This window comes from Equus przewalskii, chromosome 16, assembly GCF_037783145.1.
Source record: "Equus przewalskii isolate Varuska chromosome 16, EquPr2, whole genome shotgun sequence".
Classification (NCBI taxonomy): Eukaryota; Metazoa; Chordata; class Mammalia; order Perissodactyla; family Equidae; genus Equus; species Equus przewalskii.
The window spans coordinates 8,461,460-8,482,290 of record NC_091846.1 but is presented as its reverse complement, the minus strand read 5'-3'; the positions used below and the strand labels follow the sequence as shown (position 1 = coordinate 8,482,290).

The 20,831-nt window shown below is 43.1% G+C and overlaps 1 protein-coding gene across 13 annotated transcripts in view; it reads right to left on the bottom strand.

Annotated features, from left to right (window-relative positions):
* MTUS2 (microtubule associated scaffold protein 2) overlaps positions 1–20,831 on the bottom strand; it is a 559,616-nt gene that overhangs the window by 386,288 nt on the left and 152,497 nt on the right. Inside the window, exons 1-2 of one of the 13 annotated variants that reach the window (XM_070577880.1) lie at positions 20,326–20,524; positions 19,835–19,904 (exon numbers count right to left, since the gene is read on the bottom strand). The exons of 10 other annotated variants lie outside the window; for them this stretch is intronic. The gene's annotated coding sequence lies outside the window, so the exon portion shown is untranslated. Of the gene's footprint in view, positions 1–19,834; positions 19,905–20,197; positions 20,525–20,831 lie in introns of those variants that run through there. 2 more of the 13 variants (XM_070577879.1, XM_070577886.1) reach the window with 2 other exon arrangements.

The following is a 20,831-nucleotide window of genomic DNA, read 5'->3' as shown; positions in this document are numbered from 1 at the left end:
GAAAAGAGAGAAAATGAAAGTGAAGAAAGAAAAGAAAATGAGGCTTATCTACCATGGCCTGTTCTCCACACTACCTAACATTCTCCTAAGGACCACTGTGTATTTTTCTCAGGACCCATAACTCACCAATCACCAGTGCTTTCTAAAACCCACTGAGGGCTCAGCATCAGGCTCACTGGCATGTAGATGGAGCACCACACCCTCTCCTTGCCAGCAAACACAATTGTCTTTGCCCATCTTTAATAATCAGGCATGTCTTCAGCTCTCCTCAGCTCACAATCTCTGATAATGGTTTGACCGTCTCATCCAGAACTTTCTTCAGTTGAATGCATACACATTTATGAATCACTAAGCAGACTGATAGCATCCAGATGCTCATACACAATCTTTTTATCCATCTTGGGCTTCAATTTCCTGTTACCATGTTTATTCTGTCCACTTCAGTGTGGAAGGCTTTCTTGGATAAAGGGGAACTCAGTGGGTCCACTAGCTCTGTGCCATCCACTAATATGACCGTGGGTTAACTTGACTAAACAACAGGCTAAAGCCAAACTCCTCAGCTTGACATTCAAGGTCTGATGAGCGCTGGGCCCTCGTATCTTTCCAGAATTAATCCTCTTTACTCTTCTGCTTAAAATGCAGCTGTCCAGTAAAACTGCCCTCCCCACCCAATAGCTCCACCTTCTGAGCTCAAAGGCCACCTCCTCCATGAAGACTTTCTAAATTTCCTCCTCCTTCTCCCCCTAAAAAGGTGGAAAAGGAGCTAGATATTGTGTCTCCATGTCTTGAATCCCCAGATCTTTCCTTTCGGCAATGTCATACTACATTTTTTTAATTATAGTTTTATATCGTATTTTATTATAGTTGTGTCTTTTTATTACAGTTACACATCTTATTTTCATTATAGTTACATGTATCTTATTTCCTTTATTAAAATATCTCACTAGGTTGGAGGTTAACAGCTGAGACATGACTGTTTCCCACGTGGAGTCTGGGACAGCACTTTGCACATAGTAGGCCCTTGGGATGAAGCGATCTCCTCCTAACTTGAGCTCAAAACAGCAAATGTTCACATCACCTTCAATACAGCATGGGCCCTATTCTTTTTTTTTAGTCTTTTAAAATGGAGATTATAAAGCCACTCTCCCCAACTGGGTAACTGTTTAGGCACCCCGGGAGGGCTGTACCAGAACATCCAGAGGAGATTATATGGAAAAATACATTCTGATCATCATTGTTTGATTTATGTTTGTCATAATATTTAATTTAATTGAAAAATAAATAGAGGAAGTTTGGGGGAATTTTATGTTATTCAAAAGGGGCATGGATTTTTAAAAATTGAAAACTACTGCTGTACAGCCCTCCTTAGCTGCCAGGCCTGCTGTGGAATGCTCTATCAGTTGTGAATTTTCATATAAATATTCCAGCGCTGTGCCTTTGAACATAAATGCAATTCCATCTGACTTAATAAAACTTATTTGTCAAAGAAGTTCCAACTGAAACTCCTACCAAGCAAGAAATTATCCTTCAGAAGAACTTTAGAATACAGAAAAATGTGTAAGTTATGAACCCAAAATTTAACAGTAAATATAATAATGACGCAAAAAGATCAACGTCCCAACTTTCAATTTTAGTTGACATTTTTACTGAGCATGTACTTGGGGTCTATAATGTTCTACCACATTTAACAGGATAATTTTATATGAAGTTACTTGCAAATATTTACATACAACTCTACATAGTCATCTGCTTTAGAAAGTTCTGTGGTAATCATTCCTCTGTGTTTCCTGCAATTATAACTACCTAGGAATAGCTAGGTTCTTGGTCCTATTTCAGAACATTGTTTATGTTTATTCTCAACAGGCACAATTATAGGTCATCTAAAACTTGATGCACCGCAGACTAAATGAACTTTACAAGTTCAGTTTCCCCACAAGACAGTTGAACGTTGAACTCGCGGCTGGGGGATGGTAATATATGTTCAGGGAAGCTGTAGCTCTCTGTGGTGCTGAATTCGGTGAGAGCGTGCCGAATAATGGGAAAGGCAACAGCTCTCCGAAGCCTGCCTTACTCTCCTTATCCAGGTACAGAACACCAGCAGTACGTCACACTTTATTCTAATATAGAAACAGGACTGTGTCCAGAAAGGATATCTTTTTTTTTTTTTTTGGTAGCAGAGGCTATTTTATTTTTATTTTACCTCGAGTAAAGAGAGTGAAGAATAAATAATAAAAAAAAAAGTGAAGGAAAAAAAAGAAGAAGAAAAGAATAAAAATAAATGAAATGCTGCTGTTTCCCCCTTTATAGAGGGCCAGGAAAAGAAAGAACTTGATTTTTCAGAGGTTAGACCAACCTGACATTTAAGCAAAATATTACATTAACTGATATTTAAAGTCTCTCCAAAAAAATGTTTCATTTTTCTGCAAAAGAAGCCTTGTTTTCATTTGCCAATAAAAAGCAGTTGTTTTACCCTTTGAAAAACAAATCCTTCCTTCCTTCCAGGACAGAATTTCACCAGAAAACATACGGTACTCATTCCTTGCCTATTATGCTTAATATTTATTTTGTTTTATTTTTGTCTTGAATGATTTTCCTTTTCAAAATGGAAATACTTACATTGCCAATTTTAAAAGAAATAGATCTTCGCTGTATTTTAAAAAAAAAAGAGAAAATATACCAAAGTCCCCTAGTCCCACCCCAAGAGAGTCTGATGTGTAGTATCTCAGATTTTTTTTACACTCAGGGAATGAGTTCTGTAACTCCAGTTTTTCACTTTGTGTGTCATGGACGCCTCCCCACAGAAATACATGTAATAAATACCTTATCATTTTTAATGGCCACTTTTACCATAATTTACCTACCAGTCCCTCTATTGTTAGACTTTAGGTTGTTTTCAGTTTTTGCCTTTTAAAATAAGTCTTCACAGAAAATTGCTCAAAGCACATCCTTATTGCATCCCTTCTCTCCTTAAGATGCATCCTAAAGGTGGAATCACTATGTAGCCCCGGATGCACATTAGCTTTTTAAACCACAGCTCTGAGCTCCAGGAGGGGTTTTTGTTTTGTTCACAGGTGCATCTCCTGTATCTGGGCTATGCACCAGGGCTTGGTACATAACGGGTGCCCCACAATGATTTGTTGAATAAATACTTACTGCACTCAAGAAAAAAAAGCGTCAATCTTCATTCTATCTCTATTTTCCTGTTCCTGCTCCATCTTCTCCCTCTCAAAACTCTTCATAACTAGAATGACCAGATCATTTACCATTCAAATAGGGACATTTCTTTTCTTGCTTTGGACTTTTTTCCAATTTTTTATTAGTATAATTTACATATAGTAAAATTTACCCTTTTTATTGTATATTTCTGCAAGTTTTGGCAGACGTATATAGTCTTGTGACAACCACCACCACAATCAAGATATAGAACAGTTCTGTGAGCTCCAAAAATTCTAAGTCCTTTCGTAGTCAACCCTTCCCTGACACCCAGGCCCCTGGCAAATGGTGATCTAATTTCTGTTCCTACAACTTTGCCTTTTCCAGAACGTCCCTTAAATGTAGCTATTCAGTGTGCAGCCTTTGTGTCGAGCTTCCTTCACATACCACAGTGCATCTGAGATTTCTCTATCAGTAGTTAGTTCCTTTCTATGGCTAAATAATATTCCCTGCTACGTCCCACAGTTTGTTTACCCATTCCCCAGTTGAGAGACATTTGGGTTATTGCCAGACTTTGGTAATCATAAATAAAACTGTTACACACATTCATATGCAAGTTTTTGTATGAAACTGGAACAATTTTGAGAGTTCAAAAATGCTAAACCAGATAGAACGCCATGACACAGGTGTAAACTGGACATATGGTCACCCTGTTTAGAACACTCTTCTCACCACTCAAGATTATCTGACTCTTGTGCTTACTTGCCCGTTTATTATCTGCCTCGCCTCATCCTACATAAGCTCCAGGAGAGCAGGCATCTCCTCCTCTGTTCACTGCCCTGCTCTCAAGCCTGTAACAGTGGCTGGCACACAGTGAAGATTCAAAAACAGATTTTAATTGATAAAGTTCACCCAACACTAGGAATTTATTTTCAACACTTGAATAGCACTAACATTGCCAGGTGCTGTTTTTAGGGCTTTACTGCATTTAATCCATATAACAATCCTGTGGCTAGATATTACTATCCCAATCTACAGATGAAGAAACTAAGGCAGAGAGAAGTTAAATAACTTCTGAAAGTAAGTGGCAGACCTGGAATTTGAACCCACAGTCCATGCTCTTAAGCCACCATGCTAAGCTTCCACAGAATCATCAATTTTTAAAGTTGATAGGTTAAAAACACTTGTTATTTTATTTTGCTATTGCTTCATCTCTAGTGAGGATAGTTCATTTCATATGATGTTTGCTGATTTGTATTTCTTCCTTCACACTGCATATCTCTGGCGTGAAATTATTTTTAACTATTATTTTTAATGGCAAACATGGGAGACAAGCTATTGCCAGAATTCAGATTTTCTCAAGAGAGAATGAGATATTAGAACTTTAAGGACCTGTTCCAGGAACAAGGGACAGATAAAAGACCTCTTGCCTCCCACCCACCTCACCATCAGTCCCCAGCCTTCCCAAGTCTCCCAGACATGAATTATTGGTGCCACCATCTACCTCATCACCAAAGCTGGAAATCTAAAAAGTTTCCTTAGCCTTTCCTTTAATTCACACCCCATCCATCAGCGAGGCTATCACATGGACTTCCAAAGTTTGTCACCAGCCTGTCCACTTTTCCCCATTTCCACCACCACCACCCTCTCCCATGTGAGGCACTTATAAATCTCCCACCAGATCTCTTGGCTTCCACTCTTGTTTCTCTAAAGAGCCATTCGCCTTTCACGGGGCAGCCAGAGTAATATCTTGACATGTTAATCAGATCAGGTCATTTCCCTGCCACAAACCCTGCACTGCTCTGACCTGTGTGGCCCTGGGAAACCTCTCTCCTCCTTCACTCTCTTCTCCCACGTGACCCTCCCCTTGCAGCCTGCCCTCAGGCTCCACATCACTACTGTCACTGCTTTGCATGTTCTCCATGCCTGGCTCTCCACATGACTGGACTCTTCTTAAATGTGCCCTCCTCAGACAGGCTTCCCTGATGGTCCTCTCTCCCCAGCCACAGCCCCTTGTTGTTTCTTTCATAGCCTTTCCCAGCTATTCCATGTGTTTATTTGTTCATTGCTCCCTCCCAATAGAACATACGTTCCAGGAGGATAAGGATCATAGAAACTCTGCTCACCACAGATCCCCAGTGGCCAGAACGGTCCCCAACACACTGAAGGCACTCAATAAATCTGTATTGAATTAACTAACATGGTGGCAGAATTGAATCTTTCCTAATTTATTTAGTTCTCTGGGTGATGCCTTGCTGAGCATACACGAATCACAGAATCACTGAGTGTTAGAGGTGAAAAGGAACTGAGACATTAATTAGTTCAACCCTCTGGTTTTATATGAGGGAACTGCAGCCTAGAGAGGCTCTGTTACTCAAAGTCCCACAGCCAGGACTTGTCACAGCAGGGGGCTCCTCACATCCCAGTCTAGTACTCATCCCCCTAGGTAGACCACAGCCACCCTGGAACAGCTTCCTGCATTAGGAAGTAAGAGAAACAAGGTGACGAGGAGACAGGACTCAAAAGGGCTCTGAGATGGATCCAATTTATTGAGCATCAACCGGAAAAAAATAAAACACAGTACAAGGAGCAATAGGATATAAAAGATAAATTTTAAAAAGGTTCTCATTCTCAGAGAAATCACAATCTCCTGAGGGAAAAGGGATCTAACGTCCATACAGCCAATAACTAGGGTAATCAAAGCAAAGCGAGGTGTAATAAAACACGCTGTTAAACAGAAATACTAAGCACCACATAATGACAACAAGGAGGCAGAAATCCCACTTGAGGAGCTGGAGACAATGACATCTTTGCCCCTTCTTCAACTTATGAATGTGTGTGTGTGTGTGTGTGTGTGTGCACGTGCGTGCACGCGCACGCGCATAGCTTTACAAAGACTCCAGCTGGCCACCCAACACTCACGTCTACCAGAAGTGCCACATCATTCAACGCCTGGGTCTTGGATTTGTAGGCGATGCTGGGGTCCCATGCCCCCTTTCTCCCCCAGCTGCCCACTTCCTTACAAGCTCTTTACCTGCTACTCCCCAGTGGTGAAGTGCTAAGGAAAAGATGCCACTATGAAATTCCTATCTGTCAAACACTGCTTGCTACAAAAAAAGATTTCACGAGGAAAGAGGACAAAATAATAGCTAAAATGAGGCACAAGGATTATCTGTGGCTATCATTTATTTTTGCAATCCCTATCTGCTTACCACAAAAACTAGGAATTATCTGTTCTGGCAAAGGAAGAAAATGTTGTCATCTAGTTTAAAAGACTGACAGTTTCAAAAAGCAGCAAGAACGACTAGATATGACAATCAAGAGTTGGTGATAAATTCTCTGCCATTACTTCATAAGACAGGTGAGAAAAGCTAGTATGTCGAACACTAATAACCTATCTGCAAAATACTAGATAAGATCCAGACTCTTTCAGTAACATTATTATGTGTTTGTGTTTATTAATAGGAGACTAAAAAGAGAGACAGGGACTTCAAATCTAGATAAAAGCAAACGCTTTTTGACTTACGGAAAAGGAAATGTATTGACATACAGACATTTCAACTCGCATCAACGGGCTGAATCAGACAAGTCTTTTGTTACAGTCTTTTTGGAGGAGCAGGCAGCAGTTTTTTAAAAATTGAATTCCAATGTATGTTTGCAAGGCACACGCCTTCTCCTTCTCCAGTGACTGGCCTATTACTCACCTGGTTGCTTCACAGCCTACATGACCTGCCTGGACCTTGAAGGCAATGGAGGACCCACTCTTTTAGATTTGGAGCAGCTCCTCTTATTTATTCACCTATCCAAGTATTACTATGATACTGTAATACTTCATTAATGTATTCCCTCCCTCATTTCTACCACAAATGCCTTATTTGAATATTCCTAACAAACCCACTCTCCTCCTTTCTTTCCATCAAGAGTCCTCTGGCCCAGTCTGCTTCCGCAATGTGGATGGTGGGCCAAGCAGCGCAGGAGAATCCTTACAACTACTTGAGCAGGTGGGGAGGGAGGCTTATCCTGGGGGATGGGGGTGGGAGGGCTGGCTTGGGGCAAGCTGAGAGGGCAGCACAGACACTTTCTCGAACTCCTCTGCTAGGCCCTGCTCAACCTAGCTTCTCCAAGTGGGTTTATTTCAAAGCTCAAGCTGAACCTCCTTGACTCCCTTCTGTGCGTGTTAGAGCCTGGGACTGGACTCCAGCATCCATGAGGTGGCAGTATCTGCAGGACTGCAGGCTGTATAAACCTTAAGGATTGTCTGCTGTCTAAAAGGTACAAAGAAATCTAACACCATCACGGATAAAGTGAGAACCACCTCCATCTCAAAAGCCTACACGAGGTCATTATTAACGGGGCTCTTTCAAATTGTTTTTTTTTCTGGAAGGTGAATTTCTTTTATCTTTCATCAGAAGCATATAACCTTTTCTCTGTCAAACGAATCAGAATACCCAGAAGGATGAAGCTAAATATTTAACACCAAGATGCAACCCAAGGAAAAAAGTTTGTAACACTCAGAAAGCAAATAAATAAACTGCACATTGATTGCAAAAACCTCCAGCTAAACGGAAAGGTATCTGCTTTCATGTCTGAGGGCCTTTGGTTAAGAGTCTCTGTATTTTCATTAGTTACACTATGTAATCAACAAAGCATTTTGGATCACCATGCTTGGAATGTCTTTATCTCTAAGGAAGTGATAAAGAAATGAAGATAAATAGAAAAGGAAAAAATACATTACTTAGGAACCAACTCAAACTAGAAACATGCAAGAAAAGTAAATGATATATGTTGGAGAGAACAACTGGTTTTTCTATATTCGAGATAAATGAGTAATATTGCTTTAGTTAATCAACTGCTTATAGGAACCCTCCAACATTTTACCAAAACTTGAGGAAAAATAGTAAAAAATACTTATATCCCCAACAAAATTCAAGAATGCTTTTTAAAAACATGTTGACTTATAGTTGAACAGCATCCAATCTATAATCCCAGGGTGGAAAACTGGCTTGCGAGCATTTCTAGAATAGGGCACAGGCTTCCTGCATCCTGATGATCAAAACAGGCAACTTCCCAAAGCAACGAAAATCAAACACTCCCAGAAAGCACAAACCTGAATAACTATGAATTTTAATGGGCATGTTTTAAACATTTAAAATCACAGTTTAGAAATTCACTCTCAAGTAACAGACACTCAAACAGTCATTTTAATCAAAGACTCTTAAAGAAATATCATAAGTCTCGTGCTTATCTTTTAAACCAAACAGCCAAAAAGCTAATTAGTCAATTTCATTTAGTGATTCACAATCACATCCTCACATGTATGATATGTGTGCATATGTTTTAGGCATGGAAATAGGAGCAATGGTGCTAATTTGCCCTCCCTAATGGGTGGTCCTGACAGCTTCAGGAAGGCTCCTGAGCCCATGTCCCCAGGGGCTGCTGCCCTCACCCGGGCAGCTCTCCAAGGCTGTAGGAGCCCCCCAGACAGTGCTCCATCTGATTTCTGCGACAAGCACACTGACTACCCTCCTTCTGACCAGAGAAATTTGTTCCAGGTTTACTGTTAGGGCCTCTTCCTAACTAAAGCATGAGGACAGCTCTGAAGAGGAGGAGAAAACAAGAAATCCACTTGACACGACTCTCCACGAGAGCACTCCACGGTGTCAGCAGGAGTCATGAGGCGGAGAGTAAATCAGAAGAAAACCTCTCCCCGGCAGTGGGGCGGAGCTTCCCGGCCATGCAGAGGGCGGGGCCGGGGTCCTGAGAGCAGCGGTGGTGGCCTGCCCAGCCAAAGGGAAGGAAGTCAGAGCATGGTGGCCCGAAGAGGCCCAGCCCCACAGCCTGAGAACCCATCAGGAAGGAGGCCAGGAAAGTGGTACCCTGCATGGCAGGTCCTCTGGTTAATGTGAAAGGAATAAAGTGATACTGGGAAGTTAATGCAAATTCTCCACTCCCTGCCAAAAGCCAGGAGGCCAGAGGAGAAGAGAGAAGAGAAAAAGAGGGAAAACCCAGGAAGCACTAAATTAAAAAAAGACAATTGATTTACAAAAGGGGAAAATGATAAGCAGTGATTTATTAATTCTTTGCTTAGAATTCCGTGTGTGTGTGTGTGTAAACATTTTATAGCTTTTCATCCCCCATAATCTTAACACCTCAACTAGAGCAAAGCAATAAACACAACACATGGCTCCAGTTTCCAATCTCACTCCCAGATGTGAACAAACAGCTAAGAATGACCAAATACGTAAGAAAGTCTTCAAATAATAAAAAGATAAGGCATTAAAAAAAAATACGGGGCCAGCCCAGTGGCATAGTGGTTAAGTTTATGTGCTCTGCTTCAGCGGCCCAGGGTGTGTGGGTTTGGATCTGGGGCACAGTCCTATGAACTATTCATCAAGCCATTCTGTGGCAGCATCCCACATACAAAATAGAGGAAGACTGACACAGATGTTAGCTTAGTGACAATCTTCCTCCAAAAAAAAAAAACAGGAGAAAAATCTTTTCAATTTGTTTTCATTTACATAAAATAAAATTCACTCTTTTTGGTGTACAGTTCTATAAGCTTTGACAAATGCAGAGAGTAACCACCAACACAATCCAGATACAGAACAGCCGCATCACCCCAAAAGCTTCTCTCATGTCATCCCTTTGTAATCGCCCTTCCCCTCCACTAAGCACTAGCAAATACTGATTTATTCTCCATCACTATAGTTTTGCCTTTTCCAAAATGTTATATAAATACAATCATGCAGCATGTCCCCTTTTAAATCTGGCTTCTTTCACTTTTAATATGGGTGACTCAAGATAATAACATTATATTATTATATTTTATTAATATAATTAACTTCTCATATTTATTACATTAATATTATTAATATTAATATAGAATGCATATTAATTCTAGATTCATCCATATTATTCCATATATCAATAGTTCACTCTTTTTCATTGCTGACTAGTATTCCACTGTATGGCTATACCACAGTTTGTTTATCCACTCACCAGATGAAGGACAGAAGAAAACATTTTAAAATTCTAGTTAATTTCCTCAGAGATAGACAAGTGTCCATAAAGTAAGAATAGGATAATATAGAAAGGGACGGTCAGAGAATAAATAAGAGCTTACAGAAATTAAAAATGACAATTAAAATGCAAAAACTAATAGAAGTCTTTAAAGATAAAATCTAAAAATCTCTCAGAAGTCAGAACCCCAAAAGAGGAGAAACTAACAAAGACAGAATAATTAGGATAGAATTTCTAAATTCTAATAGAAATGCAGGGGGAAAAAGAAAGAACAAAGAAAATGAGAGGAGGAAATTACCGAAGAAACAAAACAAGAAAATTCTCAGCACTGAAGAACTCGAGCCTCCAGGTTAGAAGGGCTCACTGGGGGCCCAGACAACAAAACTTAGTGTATCGCACAGCACAACCTCATGGGGTTTCTGAATCCTAGGAGCAAAGAGAAGTTTCAGAGGAAGAAAATAGGTCACAGATAAAAGGAATCACTGACAACAGATTTTTGAACAGTAATAAATATTTGAAGTCAGGAGAGCAATTGTAACACTCCAAAAAATCATGATTTCACCTAGAATTCTATATCTTACTAAACTATCAAATCAAGTGCAAGTACAGAATAAACGCATTTTCAAACAAGCAATAATTCCAATATATATGTATATATATATACTTACCAAGCCTCTAAAGAATATGCTTCTGCAAAATGAACATATAAATGAACAAGACAGGGTATCCAGGACAGGGAGACCAAAAGAGAACCCCCAAGAAAACAAGAGGTGCCCAGGCCCAGAGACGAGCCAGCTGAGACTGGAGCAGAAGAACAGAAAGTTGGGGGAGAAAGACCCAGTGAGAAAATGCAGCTGGTGGCCCGGTTGTATTCGGATATCTGTGTTTAGTAAATGTTCTGTGGGTTCTTGGAAAGAACTTTTCTCCAAGTGATAGGGGAGGTTCTTTCTTCCATGTCTGTGTTTCTAAGAACAAAGACACCTTCCCCAGAAGCAACCCCCGCAGGTTGCCCCTCGAAGGGCAGGGGAATGGGGCCACGGTGACCGGTTTGAAAGGAGGAAGAGGAAACAGCTGTTGGGCAGCGACTGGCAATGCTCCATGTGGCATGTATTAACCTTAGGGGGAAAACTGAATTTAAAAAGTTGCATGAGAGAAGAAATGAATCATCATAGTACAGTAAAGGGATCATCAGTAAATTACATGTCATGAATAATGTAAATAGTTACTGCTGATTTACCCAAATTCTGGAAGGCTAGAGAATGCAACAGTGGGAGTATGCTATAAGGGAACTAAACTCTCTGCTGCTGTGATGAGAAACCAACTGAGGATGTCCAAACAAGAGATGGAGGAAGAGCACATTCTGAGAATGCTGGAGCTAGACAGCTAGATAGCAGAAGAAACAGCAAAATGATCTGAAATATGTTGCCTCTGAGGAGTAGGAATCTGGGACAGAGAAGGTGGGCAGAGGACTGCAGCTTCTTGTTATAAGCCTTTTATCACTAGAATAAAATAAAAATTAACTGTTTATATTTTTATTTTTTTGCTGAGGAAGATTAGCCCTGAGCTAACATCTGTGCCAGTCTTCCTCCACTTTATATGTGGGTTGCCACCACAGCATGGCTGATGAGTGGTGTAGGTACATGCCCGGGACCCAAACCCACAAACCTGAGCTGCCAAAGTGGAGCACGCCAAACTTAACCACTACACCACAGGACCGGCCCACCCCCCCCCCAATTAAAAATTTTAAAACCACTGTTTTCTTATGAAATATTTAAAGAAAACTGGAGAAAGTGTGAAGATTTAGGTTATTTTAATGAAGATCTAAAGCTACAAACTCAAAAGATCTACAGAGCAAATTTTCAGCTTAAATTTAAAATTTGAGAGATCTGAGGAGACCACTGTAATGGATGCCCAGAAACTCAACAGATTGGCTGTTCTTACTGAAATGACAGGACAGCTGAAGCTGAAGCTGAATCAGCAGGAAGGAAAACTCTACTATTTCTGGCTTGTTCAGAGAAGAGCAGACCCTGGAGTCACCAGTGGCCTGAGCAGGTGAACCAAGACAGTGCATTTTAATGTGGCTGAAAATAGTAGCAGCGTGTAGGGTTGTTGTGAGGGCTAGAAGTCATGCATGTACACACTTATCACATGGTGGGTATTAAATAAATGCTCGTATTATTGCACTGCATCAAAAAGCACATACAGACTCACTGCTCCACGGTTGACTTGGCCACAGAAGGGGTAATGCCCACCCATGTGACAATGCGTTCTCTTGTTTGCTTTCGCTTGTCCCTATCAGCACCGGGGGCAGAGGGCCCTGCGTCTGCAGCTAACTTCTGCAGCAGCCTTAAGTGTCCTCCACTTTCACCTTGCTCCTTACTCTGCCCATTCTCAACCCAGCTCTAGAGCTGCTCCCAGTTCCACCTGCCCTCTGGTTATGTCATCACCCTTCTCTCCATTCTAGAATTTGCACAGCCCATCAACACAGAATAAATATTTAGCCTCTGTTCCAGAGACTGACTCTCTGTATAGAAAGGGACTGGTAAAAGTATCCATTAGGCAGAATTTCATCTTGAAGAGAATTGGCTATAATCAGATAAGAAAAGAATTGTTACTATGGGCCATCTGCCAGGACACAGAAATAGTTTCATTTTGAAAGAACAGATGACATAATCCTATTCCTTCCCAACATTATCTCCATGGTGCATATTCCTAGAGAGTAGATTCTGTGCTTAGCAGAGTCGCAATAGTGCACAGAAGTACTCTGATGAATACTATGTGCTAGGTTAACAGTACGAGGTCAATTTTGGTTAGGAAAAGGCAGGGTTGCAAGACATTGGTATCACTACTAAGAAACCATAACATGTAGACCATAACGCCCGGTTCACATCTACCAAAGTCAAGTTCCCCACTGGGTTGTGGCCAGAGGCCACTGGCGTACACTTTATCTGTCTGTGCCTTGCTTACACACTTATGCCTTTCTGTCCTTATGTTCACGGTTATTTCTGTACATGCCTCATCTCCTACCCCTCCCCGCCCTGCTTTGTTCATAGAACCCCGGCTGCTCTTTAGGGCAGGGCCCTTGCCTTTTAGCATCCGTAGATCCCCCTTCCAGGCCTTTCACATAACAGGAACTCCATAAACTTTGCTGAATCACGGACAAAACTGTTGACTTCTGGGGCTGGCCCCGCGGCCAAGTGGTTAAGTTCACACATTCTGCTTCAGCCACCGGGGGTTTCGCTGGTTCGGATCCTGGGCACGGACATGGCACCACTCATCAGGCCACACTGAGGCGGCGTCCCACATGCCACAACTAGAAGGACCCACAACTAAAATATACAACTATGTACTGGGGGGATTTGGGGAGAAAAAGCAGGAGGAAAAAAAGAAGAAGATTGGCAACAGTTGTTAGCTCAGGCACTAATCTTTAAAAAACAACAACAAAAAACTGTTGACTTCTGATTGGGGGATGGGCAAGCACTGCCATCAAAGCCATGTTTGTGAATTCTAGCCCCGTTCTGACTGCTGGGCTGGCACTACTCCACCCATAGAGCTCCCACACTCCTCAGCCACAGAGGGCCATGCAGGGTCCCTCCATCGTTATGCTTGGGGCTGAACTCTGACCACTGTCAGAGCTCACAGGAGCTCTGTTGCCAAACCTAGGTTAATTCATTCTCTACACATGTATTGAGCATCTACTTTGTGGCAAAGGTGCACTGGTACTAGGACAAAGAGGTCCTAAGACGCAATCCTCGCTACAGAAAGAGCTTCTGGTCTGTATGCCTGTGCTGCTCCCCAGGGCCTCCAGGGCTGCACCAGGGTGGACAGCGGTGATGGGGAATTCCCTCTCACAGCCTCTGAAGTCCTCCTTTGTTCCCCAGAAGCTGTTCGTCAGGCACTGGGCACCCACATTCCTCTGGATTCCTACGCATTTTCTTTATTCCTTTCTCATGATCCTTGTCACTTTCTGCCTGGTACAGCTATTTTTTATATCCTTGTCTTTTTCTCTCTACTAAATTTTCCTCTCCTTGATACCAGGATACCAGACCAGCTCACTTCTGCATCCTTCCTAACACCCAGCTAAGGGCCTCCCCTGGGGCAGCTTCACAGTTCACATGTGCTGAAAGAAACAGGCCTGTTTAATAGGCACCAAAAATTTAAACCCCATCACTTTCTAACAGCTATCATTGATTTAAATTTTCCTGGAAAGCTTTATAGACAAATGTGCTGAACTATTACATTAGGTATTTTCTGATGATACGATTGGAAATTCTGTTTGGAAACTACAAAGTGTTGCTTTTCATTACACAACAGATTCCTATTTTCTTCTCTTTTTTTGTCTACCTTGTTGTCAAGGTAATAAGTGCCACTCTTCAAGGACCTACTTTGCAAATATTCATTTAAAGAGCAGAATTGCGAAAAGGTTTGTCTAGTATATAAATAAGCATTCCATGCATAAAATTATTCATTGGGAATAATCTGAATATACTGTACAGAGTACGCTGTAGGGCAAGGCATTCAAACTGGATCAATTTAGTGAGTCATGACTCCCACTTTAAAAAATGAGAATATAAGAGAAAAGATTAATTTATCACATTTCCATGGGAAAGTACTATTCCTGAAACTTTTTTCAGTTAAGTGTGTGTATGTATGCGTGTGTGTGTGCAGGTGTGTGTGCAGGTGTGTGTGTGCATGTATATCCTTTCTGGAGTGCAGATAAAAAGGTTTGGGCAACACTGTGGTAAAGATATTTGTCATTGTTTTTGGCTGCTTGGAACCAAACCAACTTCCTTCCTATTTTTGGGTAATTCTCAATGCTGTCAGTCTTGGCAGAGGCAGGGAATCTCCATTCCATTAAAGAAGCAAAAGGAGGGAGTCCTCAGCCCCGCTTCCCCCCGGGGGAGTGAACTGGGCTTGGTCAAATGGACCCTCTCGCTTGGGACTCTGAATCTCCAGTACAGGACACAAAGACCCAGATGATGGTGAGACTGGGTGGCAGACGGTCCCTGTGAGCAGCAGCTGATCCAGCCGTGGAGGTTGTGCCGGGGCAAAAGCAAGAGCCAGCAGGGCATCTGCCTCACTTGTTCCTGTGCCCATCCCCCAGGCATCATCCACAGCCTTCCTTTTCTGCTCAAAGTTACCAGAGTGGGTTTCTCTTGCTCACAACTAAGAATCTTGAATGACACAAATATCATGCTAAGGATTTTGACCTCTATTCTGTAGGAAATGAGAAACCCTTGCACAATTTTAAACAAGAAGAATGAAATCAAGTTAGACAGTCTTATATAAACTGGGCTGGAGACCAGAAACACTGGGGCAGAATAAACCCAGTGGGAGTTGGCCCAGACCAGGCAGAAATGAGGACCTGAACAAGGACACAAAGTGTTAAAGAGAAATCCCATTAACATTTTCTGCACGAACTACATTGATAAGCAGCAGACGAGTAGGAGGGACAACCAAAAAGCATGGCTGAAAAGACCCAGTGAGGCCAACACAGAGCACAGTGAAGTGCATGGACTCTGGAGCCAGACTCCCTGGATCTGAAGCTAGACTGACCAGCTGGGTGAACTTGAGCCAGTTACTTAATCTCTCATTGCCTCAGTTCTGCCACCCGTAAAATGGGAACAACGATAGTCCCTAACTCACAGAATTATCATTATGAGAACTAAATTAGTTAATATACACAGAGGGCTTGGAAGAGTGCAAGGCCCCTGGAAAGCAGAGTATAACTGTTAAAGAAATTTAAGACAAAAACGTTCTCCATGGGCCGGCCCCGTGGCCGAGCAATTAAGTCCGCACGCTTCGCTTCGGCAGCCCAGGGTTTCACCGGTTCGGATCCTGGGCGCGGACATGGCACTGCTCATCAAGCCACACTGAGGCGGCATCCCACATGCCACAACTAGAAGGACCCACAACTAAAAGTATACAACTATGTACCAGGAGGCTTTGGGGAGAAAAAGGAAAAATAAAATCTTTTTAAAAAACCAAAAAACCCCCATCCCAACTACTATAGCAAAGCTGTTGCTTCACGTCTAACTTGGGGAGTGAACTTCCAGCACATTGCTCTCCTTGGGTTACTTTGACTCTACTTCGAGTTATTTGCAATTCTTAGGGAAAACCTTTCACAACAGAGTTTATGCACAATTGGGGCCTAATCTTTAAATCTCTCTCTTGCATTACTGTTTGTGAATTTATCCACAGCTAAAGTTCAATGACTCTTATTAGCTAGCATCACCAGGGAACCAGTGTTTCATATAAGTTAATTTTCTAGCAACTGAAGCATATCTAAGAACAAATGCACATAAAAGTCTGAATTATGTTACCAGATAGCTTGCAAAACATACTGTATAATTTCCTACTTTCTTAAAAAGAGTGCATCAAAAATAATTTTAATATGTCCATGTTGACTTAACTTGATCATTTTGAATGAACCTCTGTCATCGGATTAATGCTGTAATATAGTGATGGTTTTAAGGATTAACTACCATGGTTTCAAGATCTGTTTGCTAAACTATTAGTTCAAATACAACTGTATTGGAGTCCTATCTCCCTTTTACTTTAATTTTTCCTTCCTCTTTCCCTGCTGTTAAATATTACGTCTTGCAGCTAATCATTTCTGCTTCAGAATATAACTTTTCCTGTTTTGTTGTAACCTGAAACCACACTGAAATAGATATTAAAATCACATATAAAGCAAAAAGTACGTGGGCCTGGCCTGGTAACTGAGTGGTTAAAGTTCCATGCACTCCTGTTTAGAGGTCTGGGTTCACGGATTTGGATCCCGGGCATGGACCTACTGCACTCACCAGCCATGCTGTGGAGGTGTCCCACATACAAAAAAACAGAGGAAGATTGCACAGATGTTAGCTCAGGGAGAATCTTCCTCAGCAAAAAAGAAAAAAAAGTAGTACGCAGTAAATGGTTACATAGTATATTGATTGTGGTAGGGGCATGAGACTCCAACAAAGGGCGGGAAACCTACCCTGTACATTTTGTGGAATCTATTTAGCCTACTCTCTAAATAGATTTTTTTGTTGTTGTTTTTTACTGTTCCCAGATTTTTACTGTTAAGAACAGCTAAGGATGCTAAAAGAACACTGTGACTTTGACTAGTGATGACTAACAGTGGAAGGCAGGGAAGGTAAGCGTCCCCTAAACCCCAGACTTGTGTATGAGGCCTCCTACTCCACGTCTCCATTGTATTAGTTTCATATTGTTTTGTAACAAAGCACCACAGCTTAATGGTTTAAAACAACACAAATTTATTATCTTGCAGTTCTGGAGGTCAAAAGTCCAAAATGGGTCTTACGGGCTAAAATCAAGGTGTCGGCAGAGCTGCATTCCTTCTGGAGACTCCAGGAAAGAATCTATTGACTTGCCTTCTCCAGCTAGAAGCTGGAAAATGGATTTCAGGAAACGTATGGAGGCCACCTGCACTGCTTGGCTTGTGGCCCCTGCCTCCGTCTTCAAAGCACACCCCCTCGACGTCTGCTTCAGTCATCAGTCTCCTTCTCTGACTCTGACACTCCTGCCTCCCTCTCCTAAGGACCCTTGTGATGACATTGGGCCACCTGGATAATCTAGGATCATCTCCCATGTCAAGATCCTAACTTCAACACAGCTGCACAGTCCCTTTTCCCAGTGAGGTAACACAGTCACAGGTCCCAGGAATGAGGACGTGGACATCTTTGGGGGCCATTGTTCTGCTACCGCATCCATATAGATGTTGAACAGATCTCAGATTTAACATGCACAAAACTGAGCTGCTGATCTTCCCACTCAATCCCACCACCTCTTTCCAAACCTGCTGCACCCACAGTCCACCTGTATTTCAGTTGACAGCAAGTTCCATTTGCTCAGGGCAAATCTTGCAGTCACCCTTGTCATCAAGTCAGGTATGCTTTCAAAACTAGATCCAGCATCTGCCTACCTCCCCCCACCTCCACAGCCATCACCAATCCAAGCCACCATCTGACTACCTCCCCCCACCTCCACAGCCATCACCAATCCAAGCCACCATCTTCTCTCAATGGGATCCCTGGAACGGCCTCCTGCACAGTCTCCCAGACCCCGGCCTACAGTCTATTCCCAGCCCTGAGGCCAGAGGGAGACGCACTGAATACACGTTAGATCATATCACCCCTCTCTTCAAACTCCTCCAATGGCTCTCCATCTCACTCAGAGTAAAAGCCAAAATCCTTATGACAAGTACCCCAGGGCAAAAGAAAAGCATGGGCAAAGGCTCAGAGGAGAGAAAGCACAGTTTTCCAGGAACTACAAGCTGTTGAGTGTATCCTCAGCAAAGACTATGAGACAGAATGAGAGGTGAGTGTGTGCGTGTGGGCAAGGGTCTGTCCCCACGTTAGGTGGTTTGACCCTAGCCTAAGGGCCACGGGAAGTTGTTGATGCGTGTTCAGCAGAGTGTGGCACGCCCAGGTCTGCGCTTTGGGAAGGCAGCTCTGGCTGCAGCCTGAGATGGGACAGAATAAAGCAGGGCGGGAAGAAGGAAAAGTGTCAGGAGGCCATTGGAAGAAGGCAGGAGAGAGAGGACAGTGGTGGAAGAGAAAAAGGGAAGTGAACAGATCCATGGCCATTTAGGAGGTCAAATGGCAAAACGTGGTGATGGCTCAGATTTGAGGTCAAGGATGACCCCCGGGGTCCTGACCAGAGTGAATGGGTATCTAAGATGGCGGTGCTCATCATCCAGATGGAAACTCAGCAAAAGGAATGACAGGGTGTGACATGCTGAGACCACGTGTGGGAGATAGTCAAGTCAAAATGCTGGAAGGTGACTGACCATACGCAATCTGGTGATAAGAGATACTGGCTGGAAATGTGTATTTGGAAGTCTTCAGTTCGCAGATGGTTTTTAAACCATGGAAATAGATAAAAACCACTCAAATGAGCATATAGAAGGGAAAGGGAAGAGGGTGCAGGACTGAACCCTTTAAGGGAAAGAGAAGGTTACAAAGGAAACTGACAAAGAATAGCTAGAGGGTTAAGAAAAAATAGTAGAATCTGGTGTTATGGACAGAATGCAAAAGAACCCAGAGTTTGTAAGAGGAATGGTCACCAGTGTCAGATGCTGCCAACAAACTAAGAAAAAAGGCTTGGAAATATTCCATCCGGTTTAGTGTCAAATACCTTGTTAGAGATCCTAACAAGAGCAGTTTCAGTCAAGTTCAAGCCACAATGGGCCATGGAATGAGGAGGGAAAGAAAGCAAGAGAGAAGAAGCATTTACAATGGCTGTGAGGGGAGGTGGGGCATTCAGGACAGTGTCCCAGGTGGGGGGGAGTGGGGGGTCCAAGGATAATTTCGCTTCTTCTGTCTTCTTTCTTTCCCTCTTTTCTTCTTACTTGCTTCTAAGGTGTCAAAGATCTACGTGGTTAAATTCTGATAGGAAGAAGCTATCGAGGAGAAAAGCAGATTATGAATGTTTGAGATCTCTGAGAAGGGAAGAGAAGATGGGAGGCAAGACGCAGGCGGACACAGTCCCCTTGGGGTCTCTACTCAAGCACCACCTTGTCAGAAAGCTCAGCATATCCATGCAGAGCCCTGGGAATAAAATGGAAAATCGGATGGCACCCCTACCCTCAAGAGCTTCCCGCCATGAAAGGGAGTGGAGGCCACTAAGCAAGCAACGCTGACACGTTACACACCTGTGGTAGGTGCTCTGCTGGGGTAGCAGAGGTGCTGGAAAAGCAGCCAGGACCAGAGTCTTCCAAACGCCTGGAGGGGCACCAGAGGGACAGTCAGAGTCCTAGAAATGTCTAGGCCTAAGCCGAGCTGTGAACTACCGAAAACGCAATCATAAAAGAAATACTTTCCATTAGCACCTCCTTGGAAATGTGACAGGTGAGGAATCTGCTTACAGTTTTCAATGCTACTAACATCAGCATCGAGTTTTCATCACCCCCTGTGTACAGGGAGGCCGCAGCAAGGCCCCGCTTTCCTCTCCTGCCCCCCCTCCTCCCATGGGGTCCTCCTCCCAGAGCAAGCAGCTCACTACCTGTTCCTCTCACCTTCAGGGAAAGAACAGGGCAGCAGGCCACGAGATGACAAAGACCCTCTTCCTTTCTTAATTGAAAACTATGAACACCGTCCTTCAGAGCTGGGCGTAACCCACCCCTCCTCTCCCTCCGCCCCAAACCTGGATCCTGGGTGGTGAGAAAACCTTCATACTGGGGCCAGGAAGCTCACAGGTCCAGCCAGCTCCAGACGGGCGACCGCACCCAAAGACCCAATCTCCCTGCTTCTGGTCCCTGCACAGCCGTGAGAAACCATCTCCCCGGCCCTCTGCTCCCCTTCTCTCCCACCTGCCAGTAAGGCTGCTCAGCCTGGGCAGGTCCCGATTCCCCGCCCCCCTCCTCCTTTCCCACAGTCCTCATATCTGCTCCCTTTTGGCCCTGAAACCAAACAGTTACAAAATGTGCCTCTGTGGAAAAACATTCCTTAAAATATTAATGTTTCGTTCCTCTGTTTTCCCTTCCTCTGCTTGCCTCCCCCCGGCAGGTAGCTGGCTCTGTGCCTCCTGGTCTCAGGAGAGCAGCCCCACCCCGGGACGACACTTCCCTTCCTGGCTCTTGTTTCCAAATCAGGGTCTCAGGCAGTGAGAGGAAGAGCCCCTGTGAGAACTACAGAGAAGGCGGCAGAGAC